Source organism: Orcinus orca, chromosome 3 (genome assembly GCF_937001465.1).
Source record: "Orcinus orca chromosome 3, mOrcOrc1.1, whole genome shotgun sequence".
Lineage (NCBI taxonomy): Eukaryota > Metazoa > Chordata > Mammalia > Artiodactyla > Delphinidae > Orcinus > Orcinus orca.
This window is the reverse complement of record NC_064561.1, coordinates 180,843,834-180,856,723: the sequence shown is the minus strand read 5'-3', so window position 1 is coordinate 180,856,723 and position 12,890 is coordinate 180,843,834. Positions and strand designations below refer to the sequence as shown.

The 12,890-nt window shown below is 47.1% G+C and overlaps 1 long non-coding RNA gene across 1 annotated transcript; it reads right to left on the bottom strand.

The window, feature by feature from the left end:
* Nucleotides 1-1,943: 1,943 nt before the first annotated feature.
* Nucleotides 1,944-5,053, bottom strand: LOC125963815 (uncharacterized). The gene is made up of 3 exons (XR_007476229.1): nt 5,000-5,053; nt 4,405-4,604; nt 1,944-2,049 (listed from the first exon to the last, which is right to left on the bottom strand). It is a non-coding gene; the product is annotated as an uncharacterized LOC125963815 (long non-coding RNA).
* Nucleotides 5,054-12,890: the final 7,837 nt, after the last annotated feature.

Genomic DNA, 12,890 nt, shown 5'->3' with positions numbered 1-12,890 from the left:
TGTGGGGTTGTAATGCGCACACAGTTCAAAAGACAGTTGCATCCAAACTGGGATAGGCCACAGGCTCCAGAGCAGGAGTGTAAGGCGGCGGCTTGCGGAGGAAGCCAGTAGGAGCTGCCCTCACCAGGACCTTCCGTTATTCCACCGTAGACCCTGATGCTTCCCCACACCGACCGCCGACCACCAGACAGAGGTACCCGTGCTCCTGCCCCTCTACCCGCTCCGCCTCTTCTCCTTTCTTCCTTCCTCATCAAAGGCACAGACAGACGGGACCCGGGTGGGGCCTGACACCCCCACCTTAGAGTTGAGGCACAGGGAGCCTTGGGTCCTTTCTCGCTCATCATTAGTGTGTTTACTTCACTGCCTCTACAATCACCTGGTCAGTTTTACTTGTCGCTGTGGTTGACTGTCTGGGGGGTCCAGGGGAAGACTACCGTCACTTACCCATTGTTTCACCAGTCTCGTCCCCTCCCGCTCCTACCCCGACTCATCTGCACTGAGCACGCTGCTGGATGTGCTCCGTCCCCCTGGCTTTGTTCCCCATATTTCACATCCAGGGATTCCCTTCCCATCAGTATCTTGGACAAGGACCAATCTTCCCAACACAGCCAAAGCTCGCCCTCTTTGCAGCTTTCCTCTTGCCCTGCCCTGAAGAGGCTGCCTCCTGCCCACCCCCCTCCACTGCCCCCCACCCCCCAGGCCCTGCACTTGGCCCCTCAGCTCTGGCCTGAAGGCCCATCACCTGCTTCTCTCCTATAGCATCAGTTGGATTGTGTGCACCAGCCGTGTGCCTAAGAACTGCCCAGGAACCACGTAGAGTATCAATTTCTCCAATAATGGTTCCAAATTATCTGCAAGTAGCCCACCATGGCTGGCTTCCTATGAGCGATAATAATGTCCTCTAAGGTCGAAAGGGAAGCAGTTGGTGGACAGGACACTGTGCATGGCCCTCCTGCTGTGAGTGAAACTTATGGAGAACAAAGGTGAGGGGCTCCAAACTCAAGTACGACTCAATCCCCACAGCAACTTTTAATTTATCTGTTTTTATGGGATAAGAAAGTTGCTTGTAAAATTGTTAAGTCAAAAAGAACCCAATATAATAAAATTGAATAACTTTTTGATAATATAATACAAATCAAGATGCTATAAGTAGTTTCAGAAACAACCACCAGCTTCCAAGAATAAATAGCAGGATGGGTGCTTACTCATTTTAAGGATCTTGCAGAATAATTTAATGGTGTATGTTCTACAGTCCATTCATTTTGTTGTTTCTGAACCTCAATTCCCAATGCGGTCCAAGTGATTATAGGGATGTTGCAGGAATGATTCTCCCCACAGCTAGAAACACACATTTGGGGATTACCACATGTCACAAAACTATCTTGAAATAAAAACAGCCAATGTTCCATAATAATTGTAAAGACAGATGGAGGGAAAGGGAAACTCTTGTCTGTGAACCCCTTCCACATGTTGGCCTGTCCTCCTGGACAGATTACAGATCATGCAGGTGGTGGGTAAGGAGATGCCATCCCTGTGCCAGACCTGTGGGTACAAAGTTCTGTGCAGCCCCTGACCTCACCACAATTTGACCTTGGCCATACCTCTTCGAATCCTTCACTCTCCACATCTGGGAAACAGGTGACAATAGGATGACCCCTATAGGTTGTTTGAGAGATTGTGAATGTGAAAGTCTTAGCACAATATCCAACTACAGTTAATGCACAATACATGTTACCTTCCATATGTTTGATTTCATGTTCATAACAAGCCTATGAGATAGATCTCTTAACCTCTGTCTTAAAAACTGAATAATTGAAACCAACCCTGCATTCCCCAGAAAGCAGAGCCTGGGGAAAGGATTACATGCTGGTGCTGTACTGGGGCAAGAGACACCAGGGCTGCCATTTTCATTTGCTCCATAACAAATGCAGACTGGTGGGCTTAAACAACAGACCTTTATTTCTCACAGTTCTGGAGATCAAGGTGTCTGCAGATTTGGCAAGGGCCACGTCCTTCCTGGTTTGAAGATGGTGGTCTTCTCGCTGTGTCCTAATGTGACAGAGACAGAGACAGAGACAGAGACAGACAGAGAGAGAGAGAGAGAGAGAGAGAGAGAGGAAGTAAGTTCTGGTGTCTCCTTTTTTAAGGACACTAATCCCATCACAGGACCCCACCCACATGACCTCATGAAAACCTAATTACCTCCAAAAGACTCCATCTCTAAATACCATCTCACATATGAATTTGGGGGGCGGGGGTCACATTCAGTCCACAGCAGCGGGGAAGCAGTGCCAGGGAGAGCCACAGCCAGGTAGGTGCTCAGCAGGTGAACCTGCTCTGCTGTGCAGGATGGCTCTAGGCAAAGCAGCCCCCAGGCAGAAGGAAAAAGGGGGAGTGTGTGCTCCTGTGCCCTGGGTCATGTTGACCAAATTTTTCCCCAAGTTAACGGGACTGCACTTTCCTGGGACAGCTGCTCGGGAGCCAGGTCCCAAGCCTTTGACATTTTAACAGGTTCAAGAAGTGGTACCAGTACCAGAGACAAGGGCAGGGAGCCGCTCAGCCTCAGGCCAGCGCTGATGGTGCTGGAGCAGGGCTTCCTCTGGGCAGGCAGCTGGGGTCCCCAGGAGGCTCAGGAGATGCCTCGTGGCTCAGGCAAAGCCAGGGCTGAGGGTCCTGGGCAGAGAGAGGCTCTGAGGAAGGCATCCTACGGATGCGATGGGTGCACAGGAGCTTGGTCCACAGTGAACGCCTCACCTGAACCAACTTCAGGAGGCTGGGCTCTACCCTCTGTGGGACCAGACCTTCATGCTCAGCCTCACGGCAATATGAGGAACGTGCACTCTGCATGAGCCTTGCCCAGTGTAGACGTCACAGGATCTGAGCAAGGGGAGCCCAGCCCTTCCACCCCGGGGCCCTGCAGGCACCCTTCTGATAAGAGCCACTGGTGTCCTCCCCTTCTCTGGTCTGTCCAGGTCCAGAAGGACTGACTCCAGCCACTCTTGACCCAGGCCTGACCTGCCTCTGTTCCCAGGGAGATACTTTTCAATATTTTGCAACATATGGCAGAAATGGATCCAGAATAGTCTTCAAATAAGTACAAAGTGTGCTTCTCTGGTGGTGCAGTGGTTAAGAATCCACCTACCAACGCAGGGAACATGGGCTCGAGCCCTGGCCCGGGAAGATCCCACATGCCGCGCGGAGCAACTAAGCCCATGCGCCACAACTACTGAGCTAGCATGCTGCAACTACTGAACCCTGTGCACCCTTGTTCTGCAACAAGAGGAGCCACGACAATGAGAAACCTGCACACTGCAACGAAGAGTAGTCCCCGCTCACTGCAACTAGAGAAAGCCTGAGCGCAGCAACAAAGACCCAACGCGGCCAAAAATAAAAAACAAACAAATAAATAAATTTATTAAAAATAAATAAGTACAAAGTATTCACCCAACAAACAGATTGCCCTGTATATATACAAAGGTCTCTACGAGGAGTACAAATATGTTAATCAAAGTTCTATTTCCACACATTTGGGAAAGGTCACAGCATTACCACCTGACGCACAGAAAGCCACAAAGGCCCAGCTGGCGGGGTTTAGAACTGGCCGGCTCATCCTGCTGCCTGTCACTGAGCTGTTGGCCCCTTGCACTTGGTGGGGACTTTCTGAAAGGTCCTCAAGAAAACCCTGAACGTCTCATTTTGACAAACGTCAAGCTTCTCAGCAACTGTCTTGGAGCCTGGCACGTGGACTTTGCCTGTTTGGGAGAGAATTTCACCCCAAACCATGCGGCACGGTTGTATGCCATTTTGTTTTGGGGTCAAATTCCACTGTAAGAAACAGCTCTTCTAATCTGTTTTCTGACTTTGCTGTAGTTTATACCTCACACAACCATTACATCTCCTTGTCCAACAGAACCAGCTAGAATTCTGAAGCTTGAAACCACGCGAGATAGAATAGAGCCTCTACTCTATCTGTGCTTTGGACAGTTGAGATAAAGTACCTTTAAGCACTTTGTTGAGGTATGATTGACATAGAAACAGCTGTACATATTTAACAGACATGACTTGATAAATTTGGAGATAGACACCCATGGAACCATCATCACCACCTAAGTGTAATAGGTGACATCCATCACCTCCCAAAGTTTCCTCTTTTCTTCCCCTTCTCTTTCTCCTCCTCTTCCTCTTCCTCCTCCTACTTCCTAATATTTTTGTGTGTGTGATAAGAACACTTAACATAAGATCTACCCTCCTGGCAAATGTCTATGTATGCAATACAGTACCACTAACGGTAGCCGTTATGCTGTACAGTGGATCTCTAGGACTTATTCATCGTATGACTGGAACTTTGTACCCTTTGGTCAATGTCTCCCCATTCCCCCCTCCCCTCCAGCCCTCAGCAACCACCTTTCTCCTCTCTGCTTCTATGGCTTTGACTTTATGAGGTTCTCAATATCGATGACGTCATATAGTGTTTGTTTTCCTGTGTCAGGCTTATTTCACTTAATATCTTCCGGGTCCGTCCGTATCGTCGCAAACGGCATCTCTTTAGTTTGTCTTCTACTATGTGGGATCCATCACTGGGCACGATGTTCCAGGTTTGGTTTCTGCATGTGAAATGGAATAAGATAGAGAGATCCATAAGCGCAGACGTAGCTCATCTTATTGGGATTTTACAGGATGAGAAGAGACGACAACTCCGGTTCTCCCAAAGCTCCCGTGAGGTGGCTACTCTTAGGTCAGGAAACCGAGGCACAGGAAGGCTAAGTAGCCTGCCCAAGGCCACATCACACTAGAACCGTGGGTCATTATCCAGGACACCAGGCCTTGGGGGCCCAAGCTTGGTCACTTGTCTGGTTGACATGTATGAAGTTCCCCCGACCCCCACCTCGGGCCCTGTGCTAGCACCAGGCTTCACAGGCATCGTGTGGGACATGGGTCACTGCTCCAGCCTGGGCAGGGCTTTTAGTTTCCCAGTTCTGTGGATAATGTGGCTACTTACATGCTATTCCTCTGAGCACCGCGTCATAATACTCTGACCTGCAGAACTGTAGATTCCCACCAGTGATGCTGTGGGCGGGGCCTGGCCAGGGTCCGTTCTCATTGGTGATGTCAGCGTCCTACGGTCACCAAGCATGTCAAATATGACATCTCTCATTGTGAAGGTAACCTGGTTACCAACATCATGCACAGCTGGTCCTTAGTATTTGCGGATTCCATATTTGTGCATTCACCTACTTGCTAACATTTATCTGTAACCCCAAATCAATACTCTTGGTGCTTTTATGGTCATTGGCAGATGTGCCCAGAGCAGTGGGAAATTTGAGTTCCTGACACACACGGTCCCAGCTGAGGGGGAACCAAGGGACTCTGCCTCCTGGTCTCGGCTCTCACCCTGTAAACTAGCGTCCTTTTCAGTCTATTTAGTGACACAGTTTTCTCATTCTTGTGCTTCTCGTTGATGACTTTACTGTTTAAAATTGCCCTCGAGCATCATGCTGAAATGCTGCCCAGGGTCCTAAGGACAAGAAGGCTGTGATGTGCCTTTTGGGGAAAATACATGTTAGATGAGCTTTACTCAATCATGAGCTACAGAGATGCTGGCATGAGTTCAATGTTAATAACTCAACTATACATTAAACAAGTGTCTTCAAACAGAAACACACATAAAACCAGGTTCTGTATTGATCGGTTCACAAAAATGTGTGCCCAGAGACGTGCAGGAGCCTGGCTCCATGTTTCCACAGGAGCCATGACTCAGCACTAACTCAGGGTTCAAGGAGGTTTCATAAAACAAACTATCAAAGATATCGTTGCCTAGACCAGGGCTCAGTGAACTAGACCCTTGGGCCAAACTGGGTCCACCTGCTGCTTTTGTTTTGCTGGAACTCAGCCACCAGGCTGTTTGTTTACTATTCTCTGTGGCTGTCAGCAGACTTGAGTCGTGTGATAGAGACCAAACAGCCGTAAAGCCTCAATATCTGGTCCCTTACAGAAAATTTCTCCACCTTGTGTACAAACATGATGTGGCTTCCTGGTGAAAGAGAACCAGGCTCTGCTTCCAACATGCCCCTGACCCCTGACCCCTGACCCCCAATTTCAAATCCCAGCTGTGCTGCTCAGCAGCCTAGCACAGGCTGCTCAACCTTCCTGACCCGCAGTTTCCTAATTACACTCTAAAAATCAGATACTTCAGGGTTGTTTCTTAAATTCCTGGATATTATAATCTTGTTGAAAGTGGGAAAAAGCGTGTGTGTTTGTTTTTTTTTAATTTTTATTGGGGTACAGCTGATATGCAATGTTGTGTTAGTTTCAGGTGTACAGCAAAGTGGTTCAGTTATACATATACATATGTCCACTCTTTTTTAGGTTCTTTTCCCATATAGGTCATTACAGAGTATTGCATAGAGTTCCCTGTGCTGCCCAGTAGGTCCTTATTAGTTATCTATTTTATATATAGTAGTGTGTATATATCAGTCCGAATCTCCCAATTTATCCCTCCCCTCCCTCCTTTCCCCCCGGTAACTGTCAGTTTATTTTCTACATCTGTGACTCTATTTCTGTTTTGTAGATAAGTTCATTTGTACCCTTTTTTTAGATTCCACATATAAGCGATATCATATATTTGTCTGACTTATCTTTGAAACACTATTCACAATAGCCAAGACATGGAAGCAACCTAAATGTCCCTCAACAGATGAATGGATAGGAAGAGGTGGTACACATATACAATGGAGTATTACTCAGCCATGAAAAGAACAAAATATTGCCAGTTGCAGCAACATGGATAGACCTAGAGATTGTCATACTGAGTAAAAAGGCATTATTTACTTGAACTTTTTACTTCAGCATTGCGTATAGTCACCAAAATGGTAGATGCTGCTGGTAGCCCCTCACCTGATATATATATATTTTTTCTTCCCTTCCAACTGTGGTAGGCAGAAAAATTACTCCCCCCAAAAAAGGATGTCCATATCTTAATTCCCGGAACTTGTGGGTACATTACCTTAAATGGTGGAGGGAAATTAATGTTTTTGATTCCTTACTGATCTTGAGATGGGAGATGATACTAAATGATCAAGATGGAACCAAAGTAATCTCAGGGTCCTTAACAGTGGAAAAGGGAGGCAGAAGAAGGAGAACCAGACAGATAAAAACTCAGAAGAGACTTGACTGGGTCTTGCTGGCTTTCAAGATAGAAGGAAGCCACAGACCCAGGAATGCAAGCAGCCTCTGTGAGCTGGGAAAGGCAAGGAAACTTTCTCCCCTAGACTTCCAGGAGGATTGCAGCCCTGCCCGCACCTTGTCTGTAGCCCATTAAGACACGGCAGATTTCTGACCTCCAGAACAGAAAGAGAATGAATGGATATTGTTTTGAGCCAACAAGTTTGTGTTAACTTTTTCTACAGTAGCAATAGGAAACTGATACACCCATAGGATTCCCATTTTGGAGCAGCAATGAACCCAATTAAGGAAGTATATTTTCTAGCCTCCTTTGACTATGGGGTGGCCATGTTACTGAACCTGGACTTGGGTCCACTTGCCCACACAGTAAAGCCAGTCTACTGACACTGGCTTGTGGTGAAGGAAAGTGCAGCTATTACTGTAGGGCATCAGGCAAGGAGAATGGGCAGCTCATGTTCAAAAGACCCAAACTCCCTGATGGCTTTCAGGGAGAGGTTTTTAAAGGCAGTGTGAGGGAGGGGGCTGCCAGGTGTGTGGTCAGCTTGTGCACAGTTCTCTGATTTGTTGGTATCAAAGTTGAGTTTTGAGCATCACCAATCTTCTGATTTCAGCCGGTCTGGGGTCTCTGTGCTTGCAGCAGCAGTTTCCGTCTGGTGGGTCTGCTCCCTGTAAAAACAACTTAGGAAGATGTGTCAGGCCCTTATCTCTATATTTCAGGGAACTGGGAGTTCAGTGACTCTGTGATGTGGCTGGTCTATAGTCTAAATTGTTACCTGTCTCCTGGCCCAAAAGCTACTCTTTGTTTCTACACCTTCACATTTCCTGATCATTAACTCTTGAGCCAGCCTTTTGAGACTCAGGGGAGACCTGAGAGACTAAAGCCTTTTACTACAAAGGACAGGTACACAGGGGCTTCTGTGTGGTTTTAGTTCCCCCTTTACTTTGATACTCCTCAATCTTGAGGGGAACAAGTTTGGGACAAGAAAGGGAACAAAATTTTTGATAGAGAGGTTAATCTTAAACTCGGCAGAGGAACTCAGTTTTAGGGGAACTTGGTTTCAGCCGTGTGATTTTATTCTGACAAATGAGATGCCCTTGGGTGGGCTTTCTGGGAAAGCTTTAAAAGGCAGAAGGCTCAGCTGGCACTTACCACTTTCCCTTTCCCATTCTGCTCATCCTTCTTTCTGCCTAGAATTTAGATGTGATGGCTGGAACTGCAACAGCCATCTTGTAACCACAAGGAAAGCCAAGAAAATAGCAGACACTGTGTTCCTGATATCACTGAGCCACTGAACCAAGTCCAGCAACCACCTGCCTCTGGAATTCTTATTAGGTGAGAAAACAAAACTGCCAGTTTTTAAAAATGACTAAATGCAACATAGGAGCTAGTTGGTTACGACCCATGAAAGAGGATGGGGTAGGTCCCCTTGTACTGAGGTCCTATGAGAGTGGAGTTAAACGTGTGTGGTCATTCCCTCCAGTATCAAAGTGATCATGGGCGCCAGAGGCTCACTGTACTTGGAACTGACCAGGTCTGTGGCTGTCTGGGTCAGCTGGTTCCCTTTCTGGTTCTCCCTGCTCCTCGTCAGGGTAATTCACCATCGTGTCATAATCAAGAAGGATCTTCTCATAACCCTACCAGCTAGTTATTATTTCATCTTACAGAGGAGGAAATGGGCTCTTACACAAGGGCAGTGCAGACACTGGCCTATAATATGGCCCCCGGGGCAGGGCTCTGCCACCTGTAGGAATATGACCATCAAGAAATCGGGCCTCGGGCCACTGAATCAACCTCTGTGCACAAATTGCCCATCGGCAAAACCAGGACAATGAGGAGTGTTAGATCCTTCTAAGTGAATCCACATACATACAGGGCTGAACAACAGTGGCTGGAACACAGTGGTAAGCATTAAACAATAAGATAGTTATTACCTGTGGAGGACGATGCCAGTATTTTACCAAACCCCCTCAGATCCCTCCCTGCCTTTGCGTCCACCTCCCCACTGGAGCTGTAGCTCTTCCTTGAGGCACTGACCTTGATCCATCCTCCACGTGCACAGACAGGAAATGCCCAGAGTTTAGGTCCTGCCACCCCACCCGAGTGGCTGGTGACCCAGTCCCGGGTGTGGGAGTGTGACCGCAGCATCCTTGTTCCGGGCTGGAATTGCACTGAGGCATAACTCACACCCCGCGGCCCCTCCAGGGTCAGGCTGGGGCTGTATCCCGCTTGGCTTTTCCTCCTGGTCCAGCCTCGAATTCACACCATTTCCCGCCTGCACCTCCTCCTCATCACACACACTCTGTTCCTTGTCTCAGGTCTGCTTCTCGGGAACCTGACCATGAACATCACCAAAGGCCGCCAGCTCCCAGATGAGGACCCTCTGATTGGACCTGCTCTGCCGCGCTGTCCTGTGTCCTGCCGGCCCTTCCCTGCCCAATCGCATTTCTGGTCCTCACCTGTGAAGATCTGCGGAGCTGCAGAGAATGGGACCCACTGCTGGTCCCTCGTGGGGCTGGCCTGGGGTCCCTGCTCCACAAGCACCCCTGCAGGTTCTGTCCCAACTGTGTGAAGAGCCACTGTATTGCTTTCTTTTCTCTTCAAAGGCCCAGAAAATAAATCCTTGTTTCCCAAATGGCGTGGAAGACCACATGGAAAGTAAGCAGGTTAGAAGTCACCAGTAATCTCTTCAAAGAGCATCTGGACATGAGAAAGAGTCCTTTCTGTTCAGTTTGTAATGTCAATGTAAACAAGAGGGGAGTTGAAGTTTGTCCTCGGGCCCCCCTGAGACCCTACAGAACCTTTTTTTCTTCACTGGCCTGTGTTAGGTTCACTTCAAGAAATGCAGGTGGTGGAATTCATGGGGTGGCGCTGATAATTGTAGTGGAGCAGTACGTGAGGGCGGTGGGCACCTGGTGAGCCCTTGGGCACAGCACAGAATCCCTCGCCGAGGTGGGAGGTGAGGTAGGCACGGGTTGGAGGTCTGAAGGTCCAGGTGTGGTGGGGTCTGAGGGCCCAGGTGGGGTCGGGTCTGAGGGCCCAGGTACAGGAGGAGTACATTGGTTTGAAATTGCACCAAATGGCTGTTGTATAATTTCTCTCCTCAGCATTGAGCTCCCCACATGTGGGCAAGCAGTTGGATTTATTTAGGACCAGTTTTTGAAAAAAATGGAGATACTAATAGCTTTTTGTCAGAATTGTTGTGCTAATGACATGGGATAATACAAGGAAATCACCTTTGCATATCGTAGGCCAGTGTACCAATATAAGTGGTCACACCTGACATGTAAATATCGCTGATACTATAAGCTAGTGTTTAGTTTGCCTATTTCCCAGCTAAGCAGAAAATAAAATATGAATTTGCTGGTATATGTGAAATGTATATGCTAAGCACTTGAGTGTGGTCTGGGGGAAGAGGTGTTTCTTTCTGCAAGTCCAGTAGCCTGCAGTGTCCTGAATTACAAAGGTCCTTGATGCCAGCCCAGAACAGAGCTTAAACCAAAATGATTATTTTATCTGTCATTCTCTTCTTGTTTAGAAGACTTAATTGCGGTTTATCTCATATTGCTCTTGGAAAACTGGGGAGCTGACAATATCAGTTGCAATTGTGGGAAGCATTTTTAAGCAGATATTTATTTACATAATGTGCTGCTTCCAAAAACAAGCTCACCCAGACCAGATGTTTTTATCGTAAGCCCTTGGTATCTGTGAAAAAAAAAAGAAACAGCACAGTGAGCTGACCATTAAACAGTGGGATTTCAAGGAGCACACTCTTTGGTCTGCGGCATGTGGGATCTTCCCGGACTGGGGCACAAACCCGTGTCCCCTACATCAGCAGGCAGACTCTCAACCACTGCACCACCAGGGAAGCCCAAGGAGCACAGTCTTGAAAAGGATGTTTTGAATATTCTTATACATTTCTTAGTTCAAGGAGCTACATTTACCTGAGAGAAGATGAATTGTTAGTTGTTTCGGAAAATAACAGTAAGGGTATTTGAATCTGTTTGGCCAAATTCACTCCCATTCCAAATATTTTTTTGTAATTTTTTTTTCCCCTAATGCTATTTATCTAAAGCTTGTGCTCTATCGTCCTGCTACTCTCTGAGGAAACTCTGGGATGATAAACAAGGGATTCATTCTATCATAGTGACACCACTGATCAAGATTATTTTTTTTCTCATTCTCTTGATGACTGGGTCTCTCCAATACCTTGGTCTGATTCTCGGACACAGCTGTCCGGAAAACCCCATGGAGAACAACCCCTCATGAGCTTTTTTTTTTTTTTAATAAAATTACTTATTTTATTTATTTATTTTTGGCTGCTTGGGTTCTTTGTTGCTGTGTGCAGCTTTCTCTAGTTGCAGCGAGTGGGGGCTACTCACTGCGGTGGCTTCTTTTGTTGCAGAGCACAGGCTCTAGGTGCACAGGCTTCAGTAGTTGCAGCACACGGGCTCAGTAGTTGTGGTTCACGGGCTCTAGAGCACAGGCTCAGTGGTTGTGGCGCACAGGTTTCATTGCTCCGCGGCATGTGGGATCTTCCCGGACCAGGGCTCGACCCCGTGTTCCCTGCACTGGCAGGCGGATTCGTAACCACTGCGCCACCGGGGAAACCCCTCCCCCCCCACGCCGCCACCCCCGCCATGAGCTTTGATGGAGCCACAGAGCCCTACTCAATACAGTGACCCATGCAGCTGCCTGGAATTAATCTCTCTTTTTGGTTCTCTCTCTCTTTATGTATCTGGCCTTGCCATGATCTGAGGGTCCCTTCTGCTACCTTCTTCCATCTCTTTTTTGTTCTGTCTTTCTCTCTCTCTCCCACTTAGACTTGACAATCATTCCTTTTGCTTTCTCTCTCTTCTTCTAAATCATATCCCGTCTGTTTTTGTATCTCATGCTTTAATGTGCTTATGATTCTAGCTGCCCGTGTCATTCCACCTCTACATGCATTTGTGAGATAAACAAAACTGTGAATTTTATGCTTCAAATTAGTACTTTTCTGAATTATAAAACTTAATTTAGCTGGAGAGGGCACAGAGGCACAGGTGCGCTCATAGATTATTGGTGTCACTCTAAATTGTTACAACTCTGAAAATAAATTTGCCAATATGCCTCCAGAGCCTAAAGTCATTAGTCCTCTTTAACCTGGTAATTGAACTTCTGAAAATGTACCCTTTAAAACTAATCTGAAACTCAAGCATAAAATCACATACAAAGATATTTATGATGGCATCATCCTTAATTACTCCAAGTGGAAAAGAATGGAAACATCCCGTGATAGTAAAATAGTTCTAAAAATGGAAGTAAATACAACAAAATATTATTGTACAATGAGAAGAATATTAGTGTAAAGCTGGGTGAGTGTTAAGATGGAAAATTTGCATAAGGCCTGGCAGAGAATTTGAGGTCAGGATAGAAATAGATTGAGAGGTGGGACTCAGGACAAGTTTGAGTGACATGGGCATATGTAATTGTGGGCCTTCTGGTTGAGTTCTGCGTAAAAAATGACCCCAAGCTTCGTGGGGTAAGACAGCAATCATTTTATTATGTTCACAAATCCTGTCAGTCAGGAAATTCTATAGAGCACAGGAGGGAGGTCCGAGGTCTCATTTGGAAAGACTTGAATGACTGGGCAGACCAGAGGCTGGGGACTGGAACAATCTGTATGCTTCCTCACTCAGACATCTGTTGCCTGGGCTGGGATGGCTTGAAG